General features: G+C 45.9%; 2 long non-coding RNA genes across 2 annotated transcripts in view; both read left to right on the top strand.

Moving 5' to 3' along the window:
- The window catches only part of LOC121032090 (uncharacterized), a 146,609-nt gene that overhangs the window by 3,108 nt on the left and 117,219 nt on the right, over positions 1-26,282 (top strand). The gene's annotated exons all lie outside the window — the stretch shown is intronic.
- Positions 23,548-24,426, top strand: LOC121032091 (uncharacterized). The gene is made up of 2 exons (XR_005791067.1): positions 23,548-23,812; positions 24,120-24,426. It is a non-coding gene; the product is annotated as an uncharacterized LOC121032091 (long non-coding RNA).

The following is a 26,282-nucleotide window of genomic DNA, read 5'->3' as shown; positions in this document are numbered from 1 at the left end:
TACTTAACATTACATAACATAAAAAATTCAGTTTCTTCATCACACTAGCCACATTTCAAGTGCTCGATAGCCATATGGGACTTGTGGCTACTGTGCTGAACAGCACAGATTATAGAACATTTCCAGCATTGCAGAACTCTCTATTGGAGAGCACTGTTCTAGAATTCTTATTTGCAGTTCAACTGTTTCTTTTTTTTTTTTTCTTTTACCTCATACATTGTAAATAGGGACATAGCAAAAAAAGGTGAATCCGAATTGTCACTAACTTATTCATCAACCGTGTACTAAGCGTCTCCTGTGAATCATACATTGTTGTTGGCACCAGGATGCCAGAGAGGGACCTTGGAGATCTCCTGGTCTAGGGGGTCTCACATTAGAATCATCCAGAGAGCTCTTAGAAGTACTGATATCCAGGCTCCACCCAGCAGAGACTCTGGTGACAGGGGTCTGGGAAGGGGCTGGCTGACCATAAGATGGAAGAGCTCCCCAGGTGGTTCTCAGGTATAGCTGGACCTGCAAACCAGTACAGTCTGGTCTGGCTAGGGAAGTGATTTGCTTCAGACAACCCCAAAACCGAATCTGGGTGTGTCTGCCCTCGGGGTTCTCGTGACAACAGCAGGCCTCTCCATGGACGCGGCGTCCATCCGATCAAGTGCAACATTCTTAGAGAAGAGCAAGTCAGCTAGCTCTTCCTTAATCCAGAGAGAAGCCAGTTCACTTCAAGGAAAGTGCCGGGGCGCCTGGGTGGCGCAGTCGGTTAAGCGTCCGACTTCAGCCAGGTCATGATCTCGCGGTCCGGGAGTTCGAGCCCCGCGTCAGGCTCTGGGCTGATGGCTCGGAGCCTGGAGCCTGTTTCCGATTCTGTGTCTCCCTCTCTCTCTCTGCCCCTCCCCCGTTCATGCTCTGTCTCTCTCTGTCCCAAAAATAAATAAACGTTGGAAAGTGCCAAGAGAACTTCTGGTGTTAAATCACCTCTTTCTCAAACTGTGCTTGTTTCGTGCCTGGAACTGCGTTATTCAGCAAGTTGGTGAATTCCCTGTAAAAAGAATGCCTGTTGTGAGCACCTAGTGCAGGTCAGGCCCTTCACATGCTGTTTCATTTAATCCCCAGGACACCCTTACAGAGTGAGTTTTGCTGACACCAGTTTATTGACGAGCACGCTGAGATGCAAGGAGGTTAAGGATTATAATTTGTCCAAGTCAGTACAGCTGGGACTCCAAGTCCAGATCCCATATTCTTTCCCCTTCGCCGCCCAGCACCTACCCCGTAGCCCAGAGTGCAGGGAAGCTGGCAGGCGGTGGCATTGTGCTCCATCCACACAGTGAAGAAAGCTCTGTGGAGGTGAGTGGAGGTGACATGAGGTGCTCTGTGTGTCAGAGGACACCCCGGAGCTGATAGGACCCGAACAGGGAGAGTACTGGGCGTCTGGAGGGAAGGGGGGTTCAGGGATAAAACAGACGAGGGGATTTGGAGCAGAGTTCTCTTTCCCTTAATGGTTGTATCTAGTTCCCTTTTACTAAGGGATGTGGAGGAAGCAGCTAAGAACAGTGTTGTACCCGGGACAGTCAGCTCTTAGACACCTAGCTGTCGTGATACATGCTTGGTATAAGCATTATCTATTTTTGGCCTGGATCCCTGTGAGCTGGCAAAGTGTCTGTGTTACCACGTTATCTTTGCATCTGAGTCCCTGCCTGATACTTCCTGGGCAGCCTGGCCTGGCCTCAGGGGGCTGTGAAGGGACAGGATTCATTGTGTCCATTGCAAAGGACTTCAACAGTGGGGGAGCTGTGTCTCCCCTGCCATTCTCTGCGGGCTACCTCCTGTAGTCATAGGAGAGCCTGGCCTGGGAGAACAGTAAGGGCTGCACTTGCGATGGCTCAGGACATGTCTGCATGGCATTCAGCGCGTCTCTGTGGGAGACATGCCATGACTGGCCGTAGAAAGAGCACAGAATACCACAGTCCGAAAGCCCCTTAGAGAGCGTTCCGGGTTTCATTTCACAGGTGGGAAACTGAGGCTTAGTGAGCCAGCAGGACTTTGAATTACAGCCAGTTAGAGGTAGGGATTGCATTTGCAGTCAGGTCTCCCTCCTGGCCCCGTATACCTTTCCTGATGTCTTCTCTATCAGGGGAAATGGGGTCGTAGAGGAGCGTCTGAAAACTTTGCAGTGGCAGGAGGTAGAGACGGTATTTTCACGTTTGCCTCAGGGTGTGGCCGAGCGGGCGAGGCCGGCGTGTGTCAGTAGCTGGGTGGGGACTGGGTGTGGATCTGAAGGACTGGAGGATGACTTCTCTCATTTTCCAGGCAAATCATACTCCTCCAGACTTGCACCCCTCCTGGTGCAAAGGAAACTGGCCTTTCCTTTGACTTTCTTCTCCATGCACTATAGCAGGTGTTTGGCTAGTAGCAAGTTATGGAGTTGGTCAGTTAGGAAGAGCGGGGCTGCAGTAGCCATTCCCATGCAGTGGCCAAGACTCTGGTCCCAGAAAGAATCAAAAGGCCAGTTTCAGCCTGCCTGCTCACCAAGGGACTGAGACTTGGTGACAGGGAGAAACAAGAGGCTGAGATGTTTGTGTATCCTGAAGACTCAATCAAAATCGTGTGAAGTTTGGGAAAGTCGGTCCGTGAGATGGGCCGGGTTTATTTCTTAATCCTTAGCTTCCAGGGAAGACTTCACTTTCGTTCCACTATTTCTGAGCGCCTACTGTGTGTGTGGCAGAGCCTAAGATGCTGCAGGTGAAGCGGGCATATCTGCAGGACATAACTTGGCCTTCTGGGTTGTATCTAGTGAGACAGACACATCCCTGTAACTTGTTGAGAACTTACCATGTGTCAGGGGTTCTACACAGAGTTCTATGTAATCCTTCCCATACGCTTGCAAATATGGATTCTAATTTCCATTTTTTTGAATGAGGAAATGGTCTCAAAGAAGCTGAGTGACTGTTTCTGGGCTTTAGCCGGGGGTGGCTGAGCCAGGAGGCAGAGCCCATGTCCTCTCTGCTGTAGCAGGAGGCCACCAGATGTAACTAGGGTACCTGGCAGAGTCAGGCCAGTGCCCCAGCACAAGCTCAAACAAGGTGTTTGGAGAGTATAGAGGAGGGAGAGGTTTGTTTTAATTGGGGCAACAATGTTTGGCTTTATGCACTACTGGTATTTGGGGCTGCATAATTCCTCATTGTGGGGCCTCCCCTGTGCTCGGTAGGATGTTTAACAGCATCTGGAGCCTCTACCCACCAGATCCGTGTTACAAGTCCCCCGTTATGACGCCTGGTGTAGAATCACAGGTTTTGGGAAAGAAGTGGTCTTCCACGTGGGCCTATGAGAATCTTGTAGATAGGACAAGGATGTTGGCAACCGAAGGAAGGAGGAAAGCATTCGTTTGTTTAGTGTTTTTCCACTTGACAAAGAGTTTCCATTTAGATTTTCCACTTTGGTCTTCCCACTGGCCCTGTGGCTTGCTTGTGTCAGCATACAAAGCAAGCAGCCAAGTGAAGTTGCCCTGGGACCGCAGTGTGTGATGGGGCCCCTCATGGATTGCAAGCTTTCTCTGTGACCAGGGCCTTCCTGGCCTCTGTTCAGCCTGTAGTTAATGCCTGCTTTTCATCTTCCGGCCCTTAGTTGCTTTCCAGGGAGCTTTTAGGGAATCTGTTTCCTCATCAACCACCACCACCACCACCTCCACCAAGTACAAACACTCATCCGGCACTCATTTGGCCTGTGGCTCTGTGTTAAGGGCTTTATAATTGTGAACTGATCTTGTCCTCACAGCGCCCCTAGAGGAAGGGTGTTCTTAGCACCCCCATTGTATGGGGGAAAATGGCAGCCAGAAGAGGGGAACCAACATGCCCAAGTTCATACCTGTGCCAAGTGGCAGAGGCAGGATTTGAACCCAGGCCTTGCTGAGTCTCTTCTCTTAATCCCTGGGTGCTACTGCCTCCCAAGAGTGCCCTTGCCCCATTGGGCTGCCCACTGGGCTGTATGTACCCTTGGGATGAGTTCCCAGGGGAACAATGGGCAGCAGCTGGCCACAGTGGGCTTGGCGGTGCTTTGGGGGGCTGGTTAGGGCCGTGAAGGCCATGGGAGTGAGGAGTAGCTAGAATGCCCTTGCTGTCCCACGGTGTGGAGGAAGGGAAGGCAGTGCTTCTGGTGGTTCTGGTGGATCCTCCCCTGGTGAAGGGCAATTATCAGGCTTACACGGTGCTTGGCTAACAGGAAGGTTGCCTGTGAACAGGGCAGAGCGCCCAGTCAGGCTGCAAGACAAATGGGTGACATATGTGCTTCAGATCAGCACACAATGGGCTCATTATGTTGCATCTGCCTGCAGTGAAATAGCACTCTATTATTGCAGGAGGCAGAGAAAAAGTAAACACCATATTTGGGGCTGGGTTCTTAGATTTTATCTCTGTCCTCCCTTCTCTTGGGGGTCATGGTCCCTCTGGGACCATTAGTTCTGCAGCTCGGGCGTTTTAGCTGCCACAGAGTCAGTCCAGCAGGTGCAAACAGACTCTAGATGAAACCCTTTAAGGATATCTCGACATTCATGTTCTTTCTGGTTCACAAGGGACTCTTGTTCCATCCCTTTGTGCTACAGGGAGAGACAGGAAGTAAATGATGGGACAGTTGAGGCATCCCTGGAGATGAGAGAGAGGGGTGGCCTGGCCTGTTCTCATCTGTCACAGACAGGCTGTGGGAGAGACCACTTGAAGCGGTCAGGTTCCAAGGCTTCAACAGTCAGGAACAACACAGCATCTTGATAGCATTTGATGGATGTGCCACAGCAGTACTTCTCAAACTTGAGCATGTGTCTGAGCGCCGGGGGCTCACAGCCCAAATGGCTACACCCACCCCCAGAGTTTCTGCCAGGGTTGGGCAGGGGCTTAGCGCCCTGCCTTCTCATATAGCCTTTCAGCCAGTCTTCCTGTCATCGTTCATCTCCACCCTCCCTTCCAGAGGTGGCTGATGCCTCATTTTGGGGCAAGCTACGTTCCTTCTTAGCTTTCCCCAGCATTATTTTAGTACTCGATTTTCCCTACTAGCTAAGCCATTTGCTAATGGGCCATCTACTTTCCTGATTCCAGAAATTTGGTTGATATCATTTTCTTTCCTGTTGCTTTGTCATCGTGGGTTTATGACCCTCCTCCCCCTTAACAATCCACATCCCTTCATTGTCATTTTCGTGTACATGCAGAAGGGAATGGAGCCCGCCGCAGCCCTTATCCTGCCTTTTGAGCCTCAGAACAGCACTCTGAGACATGTTGTGGTCTGGTTATCACTGTGCCTCTTTTATAAGTGAGGAAACAGACTCAGAACTTACTTGACCAAAATCTCCTTTTGCAGATCTCATCCCATAGTCCAGGCTCTTTGCACAAGAAAAATAGTTCTAACTTAGTCTGATTCTCCCAAGCTCTTTGACGGCGTTTCTCTGGTTGGCTTCTCATCACGATCTGACCAGGCAGGCAAGGCAGGTGTCAGTCTCTGTTTTATGACTGTGGCGACTGATCAGGAAGAGGAAGGGATGCACCCAAGGTCACACGGCTTCATGTGCTTTGAGCCCATTAGTTCCAGGTTCACATCCGGGGCCCTCTCTCCTGCTGACGTTGGAATAGCTTTAAAGACATATCCAGATAATAAAACATCCAATTACTCAACTAATATTTGTTGAGTGCCTACTATGTACCTGAAACCCCACTAGGTTCTAGGCTTATAATAGGGCACAGGATGGTTGGGGGCAGCATACGCTCCCAGTGCTATACCTGCATCCCCGTCCCTCATTTCAGAGGTCACCTGTGGGCAGTTCTATGACTCTACATGGCCTCCTTCTGTCTCTGCAGGAGGTGCCAGGGAGTTAAGACCCTGGGCAGTACCCTCGACTCATGAGGATGGAGTGAGTGGGCAAACCCCTGAGCTTCCTTGCCCCTCAGTGGGATACTTTTGAGGCATGTTCTATACAGTCTCTACGAGGGTCCTCCAGGGCTGAGCCTCAGTTGCCCACAGTGGTAACTGTCTTATTAACAAACTATTTATGGCTTTCCTTCTTCGCTGTCACTTCCCCGTTTACTCACCTATGCTTCCCGGGATCACTTCCTCAATAAGCAACCCACTCTCAAATCCTTATCTTAGGGCCTGCTTTTGGGGGTACCCAAACTAAGACTTCAGGCTTTTAAAATCCTTTTGATTTGCAGCTGATGGTCCTGTTCCCTGTTGTTTTTCCCCATCCCTAGGGGTACAGACACCCCTCTTACACCCCCCACCCCAACCCAAATAATGTAAGTTGCAAGAAGGCAGGGCCTTCTGTTGTGCTGTTCATTGCTGTATCTCTGGTGCTGAAAGTACTGCCTGGCACATGGTAGGTGCTCAATAAATATTTGTTGATTCAATGAATGTTAATTATTGCTACATTGATCAAGGGAGGGGGGATCCAACAGCCTGTGATGGACTGGTGTGGGGTAAATAACAGCAAAGTCTTTCTCTTTTTTGTGTGTTTTAGAGACAGTCTTAATGTCCCCAAAACTTGATTCCTGGCTGTTTTCTCCTCCAGATTAGTGAAAAGTGGTGAGAAGCAGAGCTGTGTCAGTGACAGGCAGGGCTTGGCAGGTGGAGGCTGGGCTCAGAGAAGGGGGTGTGAGTGTCACTAGAGGCACCGAAAGTGAGGACATTGGCATTGCCAGGGACCGTTCCCAGGAAGAGGCCAGGCTTGGCCTTAGTCTGTTCTGCAGATGAGAATTTCTCTGAAGATGGAAGTAGGACGTTAGCTCCCACTGATCACTGGTCTAGACTAATTTTCAGCAACAGTATCAGGGGCTCATAGATTGAGTGACATCTTGTACGGAGTGTATCCAGTTGCTGAGTTTTGAAATGAATGATGTGCTTTTTGAAAAACTGCCCCCCCCCCCAGGCCATCTGGTGGCTGTTGAGTAAAATTAAAATTCAGATTGAGAACTCGTTGTTTGTTTTTTTTTTTTTTTTCTTTTCTGACTTTATTCTAGGCCAGTAACTCTCCTCTTGGCCTCTGATGTCACTTTTTTTTGGCTGTTTGGGTTGTATAGCCTCAGCATCTCGGTTAATCAATAGATACTGGGAAAAATGCCTTACAGGGGGATGTAGGCTGGCTTTCCACAACGATGTGTTCAGTAATGTTGGTGAGAAAGAAGGTCTCAAGTTTGTATAAAGTTTTACATTTTGCAAAGTATTTTTCTCAGACATTATTTCCTTTAATTAATATTTTTAGTATTTCCCCATTATAATCCCCTAAAAACATTGCATATCCAGGAACAGATTTAACAAAACACGTGCATGATTTCTTCACTGCAAACAGCATAACATTATTGAAAGCAATTAAAGAAAACCTGAGTACTTGGAGGGCTAGACCATGTTCATAGATAGGAAGACTCAGCACTTCAAAGATGTGATTTCTCTCCAAATCAATCTTTAGATTCAGTGTAACCCCAATGAGAATACTAGCAGGTTTTATTTTGTGGAAATGGACAAGCTGATTCTAAAATGCATATGGAAATTCAAACAGCTAAGAGGAGTTAAGATCATCTAAAAGAAGAAAAAGTTGGAAGATGTATGCTGGAAGAGTCAAGGATTACAAAGCTCTAGTATGTAGGGCAGTGAGAGATTCCTCCCATAGCCCCATTTTATTTTAAGTTTTCCTTGTTTGTATGGTTCTAAAGCCTGGGATGGAGAATGTGGGAAGCACAGAGGTCCAGTGCACATCTCTATTTCTTTCCGTTGTTTAGGCTGGAGTAAGTCTGATCCTAGGGTTCAAGTGATAAGACAGCCATCACCAGGGACGCAAGGGCCACTCATGACACCAAAGCACTCCTTTGCTTAAGGCTCTGAGATGGCTTCCCATTGGAGTAAGTATGTAGTTCCAGCTCCCAAACTGGACCTAAATAAAATGGTCCTTCACATCTGGCCCGTCTGCCGCGCTAACCCAATCTTCTGCCACACTCATCAACCCTTTTGGGTGTCTTCAACAGACGCTAGTCTTACATTCTGGGCATTTGTCTGGTACATTGTTCCTCCTCCTGCCCCTCCCGTTTCCCTGCTTGGCGCACTCCTACTTACCTTCTATGTCTGAGTTTAAACTTCCATTCCTTCGGAAGGCTGGATCCTCAACTCCTTAGACTGGGTGCAGTCCCCTTGCTACACATTCTCAGCACAGCCATTGCTTCTCTCTTTTTTAAAAAAAATTTTTTTTTTCAACATTTATTTATTTTTGGGACAGAGAGAGACAGAGCATGAATGGGGGAGGGGCAGAGAGAGAGGGAGACACAGAATCGGAAAGCTTCTCTCTTTTTAAGCATCTCTGTACCTTGTTCAGTATCTCTCTTTCCAGCAACATGAGAACAGGGACTGCGTCTGTCTGGCTCACCGCTGTGTCGCCTGCTCTGAGAATTGTGCCTGGCACAGAGTGGATGGTTAATCAATATTCATTGAACACATGAATAAATAAACGAGTGTATAAATTAAAAATCCATGCTTGAAAGGCTCACTTTATAAAATCAAACCTATTAAGTTTTGGCAAATGTCATAGTTTGGCAAGTTTATGATGCATTGGTGCTGTGAATGAGACTGTAGAAGGGCCGGCTAGTGCCTTTGCACAGTTACTGAGCCTGCCCTCTCGTCTAAGTGCTTGTCAGACTGGGCCAGAGAGTGTGGCTGGAACACGACAAACCATCTCCGCCCCTGGAGACATAGAGCCAATGTGGGTTGGTGGCATCATCTTTGTGTGTAAAGGACAAGGTGTGGGCCCATTCTCTTGGGCAAGCCAGGGAGCTGCTTTGTTCTGAACACCAGAGGTTTTGTCCCGTGGGTCGGTTCTAGTGGGAAGTCATTCGATGGGCTACATCAGCACCATGGATCCAAGCTGCATCCAGGGCAATCCTTTCAAGTCCCAGAGGGTGTTGACCCCAGAAGCTGCGTTTGCTCTGAGTTTTGTATGCTAGCATTGCACACAATGGGCCATTTATTTATGTTTACCAATGTCTTGTTCAAATTTTTTTTGTTATAATAAAAGAATAAATCTTAGGTATTGAAAATTCAGAAAATGCAGGTAGGCAAATAGGAAACAAAAGTCAGATAATCCCATTACTCAGAAATGAGGGTCAATGCATCCGATAGCCCCTGGGGGCACAGAACCTGGGGCCTATGAATATTTTCAGTTTTATTTCTCTTAAAGTGAGAAGAAGACATGAATATAATAATAATGAACATATAACAATGAATCCAGCCTGGATTCATCTTATAATCTTAATACTCATCTTAATACTAATGCTATTATGAAATATAATACTCATCTTAATACTCATCTTAATACTAATGCTATTATGAAATATAATTTTTAACTTTTTTTATGGGGGAAGAAGTCTATGAAGGCAAAAGTGCCTAAGGCCCATAAAGGTCATATGCAACCCTGGAAGAAATATCAACTTTTTTTTTTAATGTTTATATTTATTTTTGAGACAGAAACAGAGCATGAGCGGGGAGGGGCAGAGAGAGACACACAGAATCCAAAGAAGGCTCCAGGCTCTGAGCTGTCAGCACAGAACCCGACGTGGGGCTCAAACCCACAAACTGCGAGATCATGACCTGAGCCGAAGTCAGATGCTCAACCAACTGAGCCACCCAGGCGCCCCAGAAATATCTACTTTTGATATACTGTTGTATATCCTCCTGGTGCTCCCGTCCTATACATGCAACACATGTTTACACATATACATTTATGTCATTATTACAAAAACATGATCATATTTGCTCAGAGCTGTATAATTTTTATAGTGTTCCAAAGAGTAGATGTATCGTTATATATTTAACCTATTTTTTCTGTTTTTAGGGGTTTGCTATTATAACAGTAAGACGAACGTTATTCTAGCAAAGTCATGGCATCCGCCCATGGTAATTTCATTGGAATAAATCCCTAGGTGCATAATTTTGAAACTTGATCCATTATGCATAACTTAACAGTGAAAGAATACGAGTGCTGTATGGGTCATTTATGATGCCTGTACCACGTCCTGGTGCCATCTCTTACCATCAGCGACACTGTAGCGGCCTCTCCTTGGTTTGGGGTGGACATCTCCGAGTGCAGGAGCCCTGGAAGTCTGGGAACCACCATGTCCCCGTCTCTGTGTATGGCACACAGTGGAAACTCTGTAACTATTTGGCAGATGAGCAAATGGATGGATGGATCTGGTTGGTGTGAATGGTAGTCCACGAACTCAGATGTTCCAAAATGTTACATTTCTTTGTATTCTTAGAGTCAACCTGGGTTCATGCCACCTGTTGAATTGGTGGTGTTACAGGAGAGGAGGGGAGACACTGGTCCTTGTCTCACGGAGCCAAAGAATGAATTTCATGGACAACAGAGATTGAGCAAAGCGATAGAGTTTATTGAGGGAAAGTATAAAGCTCTCAAGAGAGAGGGGTCCCGACTGGGTCACCGCTGAGGATTTTTGCCCCTGGCTTTTTATTGGGACCTTATCAGAAAGTTTGTGAAACTCCACGCATGGCGTGTAGCCCAGGCAGGTCTGAAACATGTTTACCTTATTTTCTTTTTTCCCAAACTCCGCAGCCGCTTGTAGCTGCATCCTCTCTCCCTGAAGGTCCTTTATGTCTCCCTGGCTAATGTTAACCCTTCCCCTACTCAGGGAAGTTAGATTTCAGTGGTTGTTTTAATTAATTAATTAATTAATTAATTACTATTTTGTGGGGGGAGGGGCAGAGAGCGAGAGGAAGAGAATCTCAAGTAGGCTCCCTGATGTGGGGCTCACTCTCATAACCATGAGATCATGACCTGAGCCAAAATTAAAAGTCTGATGCTTAACTGACTGAGCCACCCAGGTGCCCCAAATATCAGTGGTTATTGTGTCTTCCCCACAACACCCCGCCTTCTCCAGGTTATACAAAGACCTTAAAACCTTAACACTAAAGCCTCATCTGAAATACTCTGCCAGTCTCCATCCCACTGGCCACTCTGAGACCCCTGTGTCTCAGTTACATGTTCCCTTTAGGCCTCTGCCCCTATGTCACGTCTGGGGTAAGGGACACTTGAGAAGCCTTGGTGCTTGGGGCTCAGCACCCCTAGGTGTACCAGATAGCCATCTCTCCCTTCAGATCTTGCCAGAAAGAGGTGTCATTCTCCCATTGCAGTCTGGGGGGATTCTCTTCTGCCCTTGGCTACTCGTGTTCCCCTCCTGATGCAGGTAGAATATGGCTCTTCCCTACATTTCCTTAGTTCTTGCCCCCCACCCTCACCCCCAAATAGCGAAGAAGGCATTGACTAGAAGCTCTTTTGCCTTCTGCTTTGCAAAATCCAGAAAGTAAGCTGTTCCAAAGGGGCAGGCTATCTGCTTGTAATCAGAGGAAGGACACTTACCGAGGAGAGCACACCCAACCTAATCTCAAATGATTCCACTGTAGATGGACTCATGAAGGCATATTTCATTTGGGTTTGAGTTATGTGGGAGTGAGACTATTGGAAAGGGATTGATTTTGAGAGGAAGTCCAGGTTTTCTGAAGCCTTTGTTTTGGCTGTGCCTTAACTGCACCTGCATTTCTTACAGTTTCTTAACAAAGAAACTTCCTTTGGAGAGTCAAAATGTATCCAATGAAGTTATTTTCCACCGGAGGGAAATGTTTGAAAGTCAGCCTTTGTTATCCCAAAGAACATTGTTTCATCCGCAGTCCTTGCAACAGTAATTTCCTTTGGGAAGCCTTTGCTATGGAAGCAAACTTTGATGTTGGAAGCAAATGTTTTGGCTCTAAAAATGGCATCCAAGCCTTACAAGTTCTACTACCTCCTTAGCCATTTTCTTGTAGTGCTAGGATAGTAAGTTTCTTCAGGTTTGGACAAGAACTCCTGCTTTGGCTAGCTGCGCTCACATTAATAGGTGGTACAGTTCAGGGACCAGAAGTAGATCCCTTAGAGCCGTGCTGCTAGGTTTGCGTCCTTCACTCTGCCTCTTGCAAACTGGGCTCTTCAGCCAAATATAACTGTACCGAATCTCAGTTTCTGCATCTATACAATGAATGATGATAGTATTTACTTCCTATTGATTGTTATTGAAGAATTAATATAATAAAATTTTAGATTTTTTAAAATTTATTTTTGAGAGGGGGGGAGAGAGAGAGAGAGAGAGAGAGAGAGAGAGAGAGAGAGAGAGAGTAGGAGGGAGGAGCAGAGTGAGAGGGGGAGACACAGAATCTGAAGCAGGCTCAGAGCCTGATGTGGGGCTCGTACTCATGAACCGTGAAATCATGACCCAAACCAAAGTAAGTAGCTTAACCAACTAAGCCATCAAGGCACCCTATTTATTTTTGAGGGAGAGAGAGACAGAGTGTGAACTGTGGAAGGGCAGAGAAAGAGGGAGACACAGAATCCGAAGCAGGCTCCACTCTGAGCTGTCAGCACAGAGCCCAATGCAGGGCTTGAACCCACGAACGTTGAGATCATAACCTGAGCTGAAGTCTGAGGCTCAACTGACTGAAGAATTAATGTAATAAAAAGCACTTAGAGAAATTTAGTAAGGGCCACAGCTTAGTTAATAGTATAGTATCCATGTAAATTTCTTAGTTTTGATCATTGTACCATAATTATGTAGGATGTTACCATTGAAGGAAGTTGGGCAAAGAGTATACAGGAATTCTGTGGAATTTATGTGAGTCTAAAATATTTCAAAATAAGAAGTTAGGAAAAAGCACTTAGAGGAACTATATTTGATGGTGTCATTCTTTGAATAAGGTTTGTCTTTCCAATGTTTTTCTTTTTTTTTTTTAGAGAGACAGTATGTGTGAGTGGGGGAGTGGGGTAGAGAGAGAGAATCTTAAGCAGGCTCCAAGCATGGAGCCTGACACGGAGCTTGATCCCACAACCCAGGGATCATGACCTGAGCTGAAATCAAGAATCGGACACTCAACCAACTGAGCCACCTAGGTGCCCCTGAATAAGGTTTGTCTTTGACAAACCTTGTGAGCTCCTAAGTTAGGGACCATGACTGTTTTTCCTCCCTACCACCTAGCACAGGTCTTGGCACGTAGTAGGTCTTCAACAAATATTTGCTGACTGAATGAATAAAAAAGTTGAGATGTCAAGGCACTCGCCAACAGGTACCTAAGCAACGAAACAGAGAACCCAGTTCCCACCTTTGGGGGTGGGAGGAAAGAGGTGAGGGGGCCATACACCGATTTTTAGTAGAGCCTTTAACACACACATGCACCCACACATGTGCACACACACATACAAGCACACACCTGCCCCTCTGCACATTGGGGAAATGGTTTGAGGCCAATGCCTGGTTTGGGTGTGTGGAGGGAGCACTGGCCACATGAGCAGGATGGCAGAATGATTCCTAAAGTCGAATAATTCAGCAGAAGCAGTTCAGAGTCAGGGGCGACCATAGGAATGTGAGATGAATCAATCTTATCCGGATCTTGGGTGGCTCAGTACATCCAACCAACAGTTTTAGTAAATAAGCATAGGGCACAGAAGGGGAGGCATAACTTTACCTTCTCAGGGTTTCTGGCTGCTTCTGAGAGCTAAATGGATGTAAGACAGATCGACAGGAGACAAGCATACAGAGTTCTGCATGTGTGTGGGAGCTTCCGTAGGAAAATGAAGCCCCAAGGGCAGGTCGGACCAACTGCTTATAGACTAGATTGAACAAAGAGTAGCAATTGTGGAAAAGTAAGTAAAATATATAGGGAGACTAAAGGAGGCTAAGAGTTATTTTAACAAGGTCTGTTTGTACAGATTTCTCTCTGCTTCCACCCTCTGTCTCTGGTGATGTTAATGTTTCTTTCCGCCTGGGGTAGGGAAGGCATCCTTCACATGGAAGCATTAACTTCTGCCTTCAGGAAAAAAGGGCAGGTCACATTGACCTTTCTGCATCTGTTGTTCTTACGGTGTCTTTAGCTCAAAATAGTCCTTATGCCAAAGTGGCATATTTTAGGGTGACATCTTCTGCCAGACTTCACCATCTTCTTCTGTACTCAAATGTTAAATGTAACCTTAGTTTTTTCTTAATGCTGTTCCAGTCGAAGGGATGCTGGAACGCTACCTATTTTGCGAGAATATTCTGGGAAACAGACAAAGAGAGTTAAATTCGGGAATTAAGCTGTGCTGCTGGGACCATCAGACTCACACCAAGTAAGTGATGAGCTGATCAGAGAATCAGAGAGTTTCAGCTGATAACAGTATTTATGATTTGGAAGTATTCAAGAAATTGAGAGACCCTCTGATGTATTTATGCTGCAGAAATACAAAGGGCTTTGGTGTGAATTAGGTTCTATATTACAGGCCAAGTGTTAAATCAGACTTTGCAAACAATTCCTAGGCAAAACTTAAAAGGCCTGAAAGCATTTTTTAGAAGCTATTTACAAGGCCTGAATTATAGAGGCACCTGGGTGGCTCAGTCCATTAAGCATCCGATGTCGGCTCAGGTCATGATCTCACAGTTCATGAGTTCGAGCCTTGCACAGGCTCTGTGCTGACATCTCAGAGACTGGAGCCTGCTTCAGATTCCGCATCTCCCTTTCTCTCTGCCCTTCCCCCCCTCGTACTCTGTCTCTGTCTCTCAAAAGTGAATAAACATAAAAAAAAAAAACAAAACACAATAATGCCTGAATTACTTTCTCTGTCTATACCAGATCTAATGCAAAAAATTTTGTGTAGAGTTTCTTTCATAAAAGGTAAATACTTAAAATTCAGTTTTGCTTCAATATGTATCCTATCAGGGAGCCTGGGTGGCTTAGTTGGTTAAGAAGTACTGACTCTTGATTTCGGCCCAGGTCATGATCTCACAGTTTGTGAGATGGAGCCCTGTGTCAGGCTCCGTGCTGACAGGGCGGAACCTGCTTGGGATTCTCTCACTCCTTCTCTCTCTGCCCCTCCTCTGATCATGCTCTCTGACTCTCAAAATAAATGAATAAACATTAAATAAATAAATATATATATACACACACACACATATATACACATATATACATATATATAATATTTATATATCTATACAAATAAATATATATACAATATTTATATATCTATACAAATAAATATATATAATATATATAATATTTATATGCATAAACATAATATATATTATATACATTATATATAATGTATTTATATATAATATATACATTGTATATACATTATATATACATTGTATATTACAACATATTATATATATATATGGGTGGCTCAGTCAGATAAGCATCCAATTCTTGATATCAGCTCAGTCATGATCTCACGGTTCATGAGTTTGAGCCCCACTCAGGCTCTGTGCTGATAGTGCAGAGCCTGCTCGGGATTCTCTGTCTCCCTCTCTCTCTGCCCCTCCCCCGCTCATGTTCCTCTCTCTCTCTCTCTCTCTCTCTCTCTCAAATATAAATAAATAAACATTAAAAATAACAAAAAAATACATATCATATCACTGGGGAGGATGGGAATATCACAATCATTCTATAGCTGGATGGGGCCATTTCATTTGTGTATGTCTTAGTTCCCCAAGTAGGCACTTGGTCTTTGAAGCCATGAGCTCCGTGTGGGACTGTGGATGTATTTTTGGTATTCTTCATCCTACCTCCTCATACCATACTGTTCTGCAAATGGTAGATTTTTAAAAGCTCTCCCCTGTGTTCTATTAGATATATACGCTTACTAATCAGTTGCATTGCTAAACATTCTTAGTGGAACCATTATAAAAGAAATATGTGTCCATTGAATCAAATACAAAAGGTACAGAAAAGTATAAAGAAAATAAAAATTAATAATAATCCCACCATATAGTGATAATCACTGCTGACAGCTGGCTTCACATGTAACCTATACTCAGAGATGCTTTTATGCATAAGAGGGAATTTATGCAATACCAAGATAATAATCTGTTTTATTCTGATTGTCGCCTAGAGAACCTCTTCATTAAATGTAGGTCAGCAGCATCATGTTGATTGACTTCACAGTATGTATATATTGGCTGTAACTTCAACCCCCATTGTTGAACATTTAGGCTATGACTACATTTTCTTTATCATGTGATATAATTCAGTAGGTATCTTTGGATTTCCTGAGGAAAAATACCCAGGAGTGGAATTGCTGTTACTTTCAGTTTAAAACTTGTCTATATGCTAAATTGTTTAATTTGGAAGGACATTGAACACATGTATATATGGCTAGTTTTCCCACCTTGACTGTAAACTTTGAGAATAGAAGGACAAGACCAAGGTTTAGATGTCTCTGTATCCTCTACAAATTCCAGCACAGCTGGGGTATCAGAAGGGCGCCTTTGGAGGGTGCCTGGGTGGCTCAGTCCGTTAAGGGTCTGACTCTTGATTTCAGTGTAGGTCATAATCTCACAGTCTGTGAGTCCAAGCCCTGCATCAGGCTCTGTGCTGACAGCACGGAGCCTGTTTGGGATTCTCTCTCTCCCCCTCTCTCTGCCCCTCCCCTCCCACGCTCGTACTCACTCTCTCTCTCTCTCTCTCTCTCTCTCTCAAAATAAATAAATAAACTTAAAAAAAATAAAAAGAATGCTTTGGGCTGCAAGTCGTAGAGCACCTGCGAAAGAGTAGCTTGTATCAAAAAGCTGCTTAATTGTCTCACCTCATTAAGAAGTCTGGGCTTGGACCGTCCGGGAGGGTGGTGGAGCAGCTCAGCGATGTCACCAAAGACCAGGCTCCTCTCTTTCCACTGTCAGCGTGCTTCCTGCCCTCAGGTTTCCACCTCCTGGCGGGGAGTGGCGGTGGGGATGACAGCCTGAGTAGCAGGCTGGTATCTTCCCTCCCTCCCCTCATCCAGCCAGGAAAGCATTTCCTAAAAGCCACTCGGGAGAATTGTCCTTCTCTTTTGGTGGCTAGAACTGGGTCACGAGCCTGCTTCCAGCTGCAACGGAGGCTGGGAAGGTGAATCTTTGGCATTTTGTCCCCTCTGGTGAAAGGTGGGCTCATGGGAGGACGGAGTCAGGGCCGGCCTGTTGGGTGTGCCACCAGCAGATGGGGGTACAGTGCCAGGACTGAAAATATTGCCTGAGTTGGGATCCAGATCGTCTCCTTTCTCCCCTCCTTGTAGTCTCTCATGAAGGGAAATGAGTTCTTGTGGTGTCACAGTTGCTCGGGGACCCTCTGCGACAAAGTGGCTGTGAGGGACAGAGGCTGTCTTGTGACCACATTTGAGTCAGGCTCCTCTGAGCCCTCCTCTGAACCAGGCCTTGACCTCGGCCCCATCCTTGCTGGGCCTGCATAGCCCAGTTACAGTAGCAAGAACTGGGCCTCTGATATTCCAGTAGAGAGAATCCCTCGATTCCATAACCCTGGCTGCCTTCAGCAAGAGTCCTGTGCAGTGGGCCGAATAGGAACTCCCTAGCCTTGCTGTTGCCTCCTAGAAATGCCCACCCTCCAACCTGCTCCTTGACTGCAAATCCCCACCTGTTCTGCTTTTGGAGTCGAGCCCCATCTCCCTCCCCTGTTGTAACAGTTTTGATAGCTATGGCAATAGCCTTAAATAAAATCTTCCTTACCATTTTTTTTTTTCAACATTTATTTATTTTTGGGACAGAGTGAGACAGAGCATGAACGGGGGAGGGGCAGAGAGAGAGAGGGAGACACAGAATCGGAAACAGGCTCCAGGCTCCGAGCCATCAGCCCAGAGCCTGACGCGGGGCTTGAACTCATGGACCGCGAGATCGTGACCTGGCCGAAGTCGGACGCTTAACCGACTGCGCCACCAGGCGCCCCTTCCTTACTGTTTTAACCAGTATCAGAATAATTTTTTTCTTGAGCAGTTATGGTGCGACGATTGCCTTCCTGAACATTTGGCGGGGCCTTCCTTGTCCGTGTGGGTGTCCTCCAGGGCATGAGGCCTGGGGCTGCAGGAAGTGGTGTCAGGGCCCCTCAGGGATTTGAGGGAGACTTGGGTCCCCTCCACTTTTTAAAGGTTCCCTGTAAATTAAAAAACAAAGAGCAGAACCCGAACAGTATTATAGACTTTGTGATTTCTTTTAAATATTTGCCTTTAACAGATTAGCCTGTTAAACCCTAAGGAAACCTTGCAGTAAAACTGGCCACAGTCATTTGTGAATTTGTGAACAGTACAGGTTTCAGTGCATTTTGGCTGGAGTCATCGAGGATGGGGACAGGCTTCAAGCTCAAGGTTGAACATCGTCTTCTTAAGACACAGGTCTGTGCCTTTCAGTATTTCATTTGGAGCTCTTTGAAAACCTTTTTTTTTTTTTTTCCAAGTTTATTTATTTATTTTGAGAGAGAGAGAGTGTGAGCCAGGGAGGGACAGGGAGAGAGGGAGAGAGAGAATCCCAAGCAGGCTCCGTGCTGTCAGCACTAAGTCTGACATGGGGCTTGAACCCATGAACCATGAAATAATGCCCTGGGCCGAAATCAAGAGTCAGATGCTTAATCAGCTGAGCCACCCAGATGCCCTGAAAACCTAAATTTGAGGAGATGGAGCACGCAGCCCTCCTGAGCCCCTGTGGTAGGCCCAGCTGGGCAAGAGCTGACCTCAAGCACTGAGGCCTCAGGTGCCACAAGTTCATAATTAGTTACTCATTGTGTTTCCTCTCCTTGGGCTTTCCTTTCTCCCCCAGAACCCCAGCCTCCACTCTCCATTCTCTTAGATCCCTTCTTTCCTTCCCCGCTTTGAAAGTCTGGGCAGTGGAAAAGACTGGAATTGGAGATCTGGCCAGCAGCCAGCAAGGGACGGGGAGCACCTGTGGGGTCAGCCCAGGGTCACATCTGCTTCCCCAGGGAGAGAGGAAGTGAGGCTGCTTGTGCTCTCTGCCCCACTCCCTCCAAAAGGCCCCCCCCCCTTTAACCCCTCTATTTGCTGGGAAGATCAGGGCTTATTATTTTTTTTTAAATTTTTTTTTAACGTTTATTTATTTTTGAGACAGAGAGAGACAGAGCATGAACGGGGGAGGGGCAGAGAGAGAGGGAGACACAGAATCTGAAACAGGCTCCAGGCTCTGAGCCATCAGCCCGGAGCCCGACGCGGGGCTCGAACTCACGGACCGCGAGATCGTGACCTGAGCTGAAGTCGGACGCCCAACCGACTGAGCCACCCAGGTGCCCCGATCGGGGCTTATTTTAAAAGCAACAAAGGCATCTGTCATCCCTGCATCGTTTGCTCAGGGCTGCTCTTTGTGGAAGGGCTCCTCACAGCCCCTGTGAAGGAAGCCACCTATGCCGTGGCCGCCCTCAGTGCTGGTCAGGAGCTTAATTAGTCTGGACTGAGACGGAGGAGACACTGTCCTCTTGACCCAGTTCTGGGGAGAAATCCTGGAGCCTCATCAGCTCTGAGTGTCTGCCCCTCTACCTACAGCACCAACTTCCCATGGTTGTTTTTTTTTTTCTTTTCTTTCCTCTTCTCTTCTTTTCTTTTTTCTTTTCTTTTCTTTCTTTCTTTTTTTTTCTCTTTCCTTCTCTTCCCCCCTCCTTCTTTCTTTTCTTTTTTTAAGTTTCAGGGTCTTGGGGCACCTGGGTGGCGCAGTCGGTTAAGCGTCCGACTTCAGCCAGGTCACGATCTCGCGGTCTGGGAGTTCGAGCCCCGCGTCAGGCTCTGGGCTGATGGCTCAGAGCCTGGAGCCTGTTTCCGATTCTGTGTCTCCCTCTCTCTCTGCCCCTCGCCGTTCATGCTCTGTCTCTCTCTGTCCCAAAAATAAATAAACGTTGAAAAAAAAAAATTTTAAGTTTCAGGGTCTTAATTGTGCCAGGGGTTTTGGTCTAGGTTATTGGTCCCCCAACTCACTCCTGAGCTGTCCCTCAGTCTTGTCCGTGTGGCCCTGGGGAGGTGTGGAGGCTCTCTGCTACTCTGTGGCACAGAGACCTTGGAGCCCCTCTAGGGCTCTGTCCACACAGGCACTCCCTCTTGGGGGTCTGCATCCCTGGGGCTTTGCCGCTCTTGGGACCCATGTCCTATTTTGTTCTCATTCTCTCCCCTCCAACACCAGTCCAGACAAAGCCTCTGCTAGATGTTTTGGTTGTCACCTACAGGCTTCTGTGTTCTTCCCAAGTGTTGAGGCATCAGGTATTGGAAGCTGGGCGTTCTCAGACTGGTCTCAACTTTCTGCCCTTTCACTGCTTTCTTGAGGAAAAGAATGTGGATCTCAGGATCTGCTTAACAGGGGCAGACAGCAAAGGGGGCAGATATCTGAAACTGTGACCCCACCTCTGAGCACTTGTCCCAAGGCACAGAGCGCAGCATGCTGTAAGTGACTGTTCAAACCCAACGAGTGAGCGAGAGAAGGTGTGCATGCAGGGTGCTTGGCCTAGAGCTTCCAGACTTGGATTCAGACTCTGCCCTGGCTGACTGCCCCTGTGCATCCCAGGGACCACATCCATAAAGGAAGGAAGGGATCAGATCATCTCCTGAACTCCTGCCAGCCCCCAAACTCTAGATTTTATATCCACAGAGGATAAAGAAAAAGGATATTTATGCCATCATCCCACGGAACTTGAGCAGAGAAGAAACCTTCCTGAATAATTCAGGCTCACATACACAGTTGCCTCCAAATATTTTTCCCTTCTGTTGAATGCCATCTCCCCCACACCCCCAGGCAGTGTGATGATCAGGGAAGTCTGAGCTGAGCTACTGCTCACCGTGGTGGAGGAGAACTCCACTCCTCAGGGTCTCTCCCAGGGGAGGACAGAGTTGGGGTCTTTATTGAGACTTTGAAGCCTGGTTTAAGGTGGCTCTTTCAAGATGGACGTAGCATGTTTGACTAGGAGTGGTAAGGATCGTGATGTAATAACGAGTTGGATTTGGTGAATACAGTGAAGTGTAGATTTCCAGCTGAGGGCTTCAAGGAGCCTTGGGGTATAAATTTTCTTTTGATGCTTCCTGTGCCAGAGATGATCTGTCTTTCAGGAATAGGAAAGTCACTTGCAACTTTTATCTTCCTGGGCAAGAATCTTCTGGAATAATAGTAAAGTTATGTTGATGAAGACACTGGGACAGTAAGGTCATGTTGGTATAGACAAGCTGTGGGTGGTTTGGTTCTCATCCCAAACTGCCTTTGTTAGCTGTCTGCATGACAGGGGTGTCCCCTCCATCCTGCCGTGAACCCCGGAGGCCAACGCGCGTGTCTGTATCTCTTCCCCCTTACCTTCTTGCTTCCAGTTGGCCCTGGCCAGTGGGGAGAGGGGAGGATAGAGGGGTCAGAATACTCATTTCTGTCCAGTTGGGTGCTTCCTGCTATTTGGGCTCCCAGCTCCCATTAGGTGACAGGTGACCTTCTCAGTCCCCTTCTTCCCTCTCCAATTGGCTGAACTGCCCCTTCTGTTTGTGTTTGTGTTGTCTGGCCTGCAGGATCCCAGCTACTATTGTCATATGGCTTTTCCTTTTATTTCTTATTCCCATTGATCACTTGTCACTTTTCTTTTTTTTTGTTTTAATGTTTATTTATTTTTGAGACAGAGAGAGACAGAGCATGAGCAGAGGAGGGGTAGAGAGAGGGAAACACAGAATCCAAAGCAGACTCAAGGCTCCAAGCTATCAGCACAGAGCCCAACGCGGGGCTTGAACCCACGAGCTGTGAGATCATGACCTGAGCGGAAGTCAGACACCCAACCGACTGAGCCACTCAGGAGCCCCACTTGTCACTTTTCTAAGGGCATTTCCATAAAAATTGCGTGGAGAGTATACATGCTATTGGAGATCAGTGGTGAACTAAAAAAAAAAAAAAAAAACACAACTAACCAAATGTTAATTTTTTATTAATAAAATTTCAAAATAAGATGGTTTTCACAGAAAGCTAAAACCATGACCCACATATAGATATAAATGAACACACGTTAAAGACTTTATTGAGCTCATTATTTTTTTAAGTTCTTTTTTAGAGAAAGAGAAAGAGAGAGAGCATGAGGGGGGAGGGGCAGAGAGAGGGAGAGAATCTTGAGCTGACTCCATGCTCAGCACGGAGTCCGACTCGGGGCTTGATCCCATGACAGCGAGATCATGACCTGAGTCAAAATCAACAGTCTGATGCTCAACTGATTGAGCCGCCCAGGCGCCCCTTACTTAGCTCATTATTATAGAGTGCAGGTAAGATGTTACAACCATTTCAAATGAGAAGTCAGAGAAGCACAAATTTACATGGAGTAAAAGAATGTTGACATAGAAAGACATTGGTTTTCTCTTGGGGGTTAGGGAGGGAAGTCAATGAAACCTCTACAGGCCGGAATTCATTTGTACATCTGTAAAGAAGAATTATTTGCATTGCTATCAGTTGTCTATACTTTACAGAGTTGTAAAATAGTCCAAAAGCAGTGAAAGGGTCCCCTCGCATCTTAGTGAGATAACTTGGAAGGGTGTGTTCCAAATGATGCCTAGTTTCCCACTGAAGCACGCGTCTTTTCCCCATACAACATTTATAAAGCGCTCAAGGTTTGCAGGAAGTGATCCAATATGTTGGAACCGAGAGTCTGCTTGGGGGTTTAAGGTACAAAGTGCTGAGCTATTTCCCTCCACCAGCCTGATCTGTGGCATGCTGATGAGTCCTCCAAGTGACATAGGATATTTACAGAGTTCCATCCTAAAGTTTTCTTTTGGGGACAAATGTTCCGTAGCTCTAAAAAAGTTTGAAAACCCCGAAACATGCCCAGTTGCTGCATGTTATGGGAGAGAAAATGAAGGTTTGGAGGGGGAAGTGACTTTCTCTAGGGCAGTGTGATAAGGGATCTCTGCTTGGAAGGTGGATTTGAGGGCCAAGAAGGCCTTCCTTTTGGCATTATTCAGTGACACAAAGAGCTTTCCTGGAAGGAAGGGCTCAGGAGGCAGGCTGTGACAGATGGTTTTCATCTCCCTCTCACAGGCTCTGGGAAATCTGCTACTGTGCCTCTAATTGGATGTTGGGAGCTTCAAGCAAACTTGCAATCTACATTGTATCATTGTTCTATATCCCTAATTATACCTTGGACTTTGGCTTAAGTGCAGCTTAGGGGATGTTCATTAATAGTGTGGACAGGGACACTCAGCATTCATAAAATTCTTTACGGTAATTTAAGTCCCAGCACCGTTCCGGTGCATTAAGGATGCATGTTCGCTCCTAGCTGAAAGATGACTTAAGTTCAGAGAAAAGAGACTGGCTGACAGAGAGTTGTTTTTCTAAACGTCTGTTTGAATGCAAAGCTTTACAGTCTCGTGTTCATCAGTTCAAGGAAGCTCCTTGCTGAATGACATTCAGGGCTTAATCCACCAAAGTTGGAGCGATCTGCCCTTGGCATTGCATAACCATGCTCAGCTTTCTCTCGGCCATTGTGTTGTCAAAAGCCTCATATTCTTGTTTGCACGACCAGTTTAAAGAGAAGCTTTGTCTCCACAGACAGACTGTGGCTCCATCTGGCCCTGCCACCAAGAGCCGTGTGATTCCAGATGGAAAAATCTCCATCCCTCCCCCTATTTCCAGAGCAGCTCCCACCCCCATTGTTTTATCTGCAGCCAATAGCACAGACCCTGCACAAACTGTCTCAGCAGGGGCGGAAAGATCCACTAATGGGGGAACAACTCATCTTTTCTTCCATCCTTAAACCCTGTGCTGTGTGAATGGAAAACATGAACACATCTGGCTGGACTCGTTGAAACGAGGGGTGTTGGGGCAGAGAAGCTGGGGAGGGCCTGCCTTTACCACAGAAGATGTTAAGGAGAAGGCTTTTGTTGCTCTCAAGGAAAATTAGAATTTCAGATGGTGACTGGAGTGATTCAACCATCTCAACTTTTTTATTTTCTCTTCAAAAGACATTGTTCGGGAACCCCAAATATTTGGCTGGAATCTTCCGGTGATGACCAGCTTTCTTCCAGGAGGTGGGAACGGAACCCCCTTTATGTGTGTGTGTGTGTGTGTGTGTGTGTGTGTGTGTGTGTGTGTGTGTTTAGAGGAATTAACAGTGATTGAACTGGTTTTCATTCAACAATATCCACATCCACCTGCCAAGAAAGAAGGAGAGAGGATTAGGATGGGAGAAGAAGATTTCTGAATTTAAGGAGCAAAATTTCAGCTGCCAACAGAACACCTGAAGATATGTCCACTCGCTGTTCTCTACCTGTGGTCCCCTCACCACCAGGAGGCATCTGGGACTGCAGTCTCGCTGGTTTTTTCCCTCCTCTCTAGGCTACAAGAGAGGCCAGATTTTTGGTAACCTGTTGACCATGCTGAAGTTTATGTGAGCCCTGGGCTCCCAGAGAGCTATGATGAGAAACAAATTGCAGAGGACCTTCCTGCCTTCATAGATTCAGCATTCCCCACCCCCTCTTGCCCCCACCCCTATAGGACTTGTCATCTACTCTCCTCCCCACTCTCTTGCCTCTGTAAAGCCCCAGGCCCTCCTTCCTTTCCTCTGAGATGTTCCTCTGTGTTCATGAATGTCCTCCCTATTGCAACAGCCTGAATAAAGTCGTCTCCTCCGGTGCATTTTTTTTCACACTGGGCTGCCTGTCTGGGGAGTCTGAAATAGTGCCATATGCGTATTTGGAGTTGAAAAGGAGAATTATCCTACATGGTCTTGGGAAAGATGTGAACAGGACCCAGTTAATGGAGTAAAAGGCAGGATTCCTCGAAGCATGCATGCTCCTCCTGGCAATGTGTTTCACTTCAAAACTTCAGAAGCAGTTCGCTTAAGAGGGAGTTTATTAATACTCTGGGAAGCAAAACATAAATCCACACTGTGCGTGTGTGTGTAGGCGGGGGTGGGTGGCAGTGCAGGAGAGGAGGGGTGCAGGAGAAGCTCCCGGTGAGGGGGAGATTCAGTTTTGTTCCATTGCTGACAGCCTGGAAACACTGACCACTTTCCATTCAGTGCCTGCTCTCTTAGGCGTCCCTGCGGCCCGGGGCGGCTGTGTGTTTGTACAGATTTGCCATTTGTCAGGGATTGTTCAGACAATGACATCTGTTGGAGTCTGCTGGGGGAACTTGGCTTTCAAAATTGGGAAGCTTTTTGTCTTGTTAAATGGAAAAAGACAATGGCCTCTTTGCTGCTAGTGTAAGAGACCTGGGGGAGCCAGGTCTTAAAAATGCTAACTTAAAAATGCTGTTTTGGGGGCGCCTGGGTGGTTCAGTCAAGGTTAAATGTCAGACTCTTGATTTCAGCTCAGGTCATAGTCTCGAAGTTCTTGACATCAAGATCAAGCACAGAGTCTGCTTTTGAGTCTCTCTCTCCCTCTCTCTCAGCCCCTCCCCCGCTTGTGTGTGTGTGCATGTGTGTGTGTGTGTGTGTGTGTGTGTGTGTGTGTGTATTTTATTTCTCAAAATAAAGAAATGAATGTTTAAAAAAATTAAAAAAAAGAAATAGTCTATAGTGAAATGGTAATAGTCACTAGTTTAATTAAACAGAAGCATCTATAATCTCATATCCAAACATAACGTAACAAGTGTTTAGTGTTTTCATTTTTATGTATTAGATTCCAATCTCACATTTTTATAATCAGTGGCAATCCTGAATTATGTCTTTTCACTCTTAATGTTATGTCATGTAATCATTTTATTATTATACCATACTATAATATTTAATTCCACTGGGTTAGTGGAGCATATTTATTATTATTAAACCTTTCCCCTGATATTAGACATTTAGGCCCTTTTTTTCTTTTTTTATTATTGTAGATAATCCTGAAATTAACATCATTAGATATTGAGCTTTCTGTTTTTGAAGAATGAAAGATAAATAACAGAGAACTAATAAAGGTGTTCTGAAACTTTTTGGGTCAGGACCCCGTACATTTCTTCTGAGAGCCTGAAAGAGCTTTTCTTTCTATGAGATGCTTGCCTTACTATATTAGAAATTATAACTGAGAAATTTAAAATACTTAATTTTAATGTATTTTAAAATAACTATAAAAACCCAGCACATGTTAATGTGAATTACTATTTTTACAAACAGTAACTATATTTTCCAAAACAAAGAAATATATGAGAATGGCATTTTTTACAAGTCCCTTTAATGTTTACTTTATAGATTCTCACATTCACTTGTGTATTCAATCTTTTATATATATATATAATATATGTATATGTACATATATATGTATATATATGTATTCAATCTTTTTTTTTTTTAATTTTTTTTTTCAACGTTTATTTATTTTTGGGACAGAGAGAGAGACAGAGCGTGAACGGGGGAGGGGCAGAGAGAGAGGGAGACACAGAATCAGAAACAGGCTCCAGGCTCTGAGCCATCAGCCCAGAGCCTGACGCGGGGCTCGAACTCACGGACTGCGAGATCATGACCTGGCTGAAGTCGGACGCTTAACCGACTGCGCCACCCAGGCGCCCCATCTT

This window comes from Herpailurus yagouaroundi, unplaced genomic scaffold (assembly GCF_014898765.1).
Source record: "Herpailurus yagouaroundi ecotype Mexico unplaced genomic scaffold, PumYag 141, whole genome shotgun sequence".
Taxonomy (NCBI): Eukaryota; Metazoa; Chordata; class Mammalia; order Carnivora; family Felidae; genus Herpailurus; species Herpailurus yagouaroundi.
The sequence above is the reverse complement of the archived record's forward strand: the minus strand, read 5'-3'. Positions and strand labels throughout refer to the sequence as shown.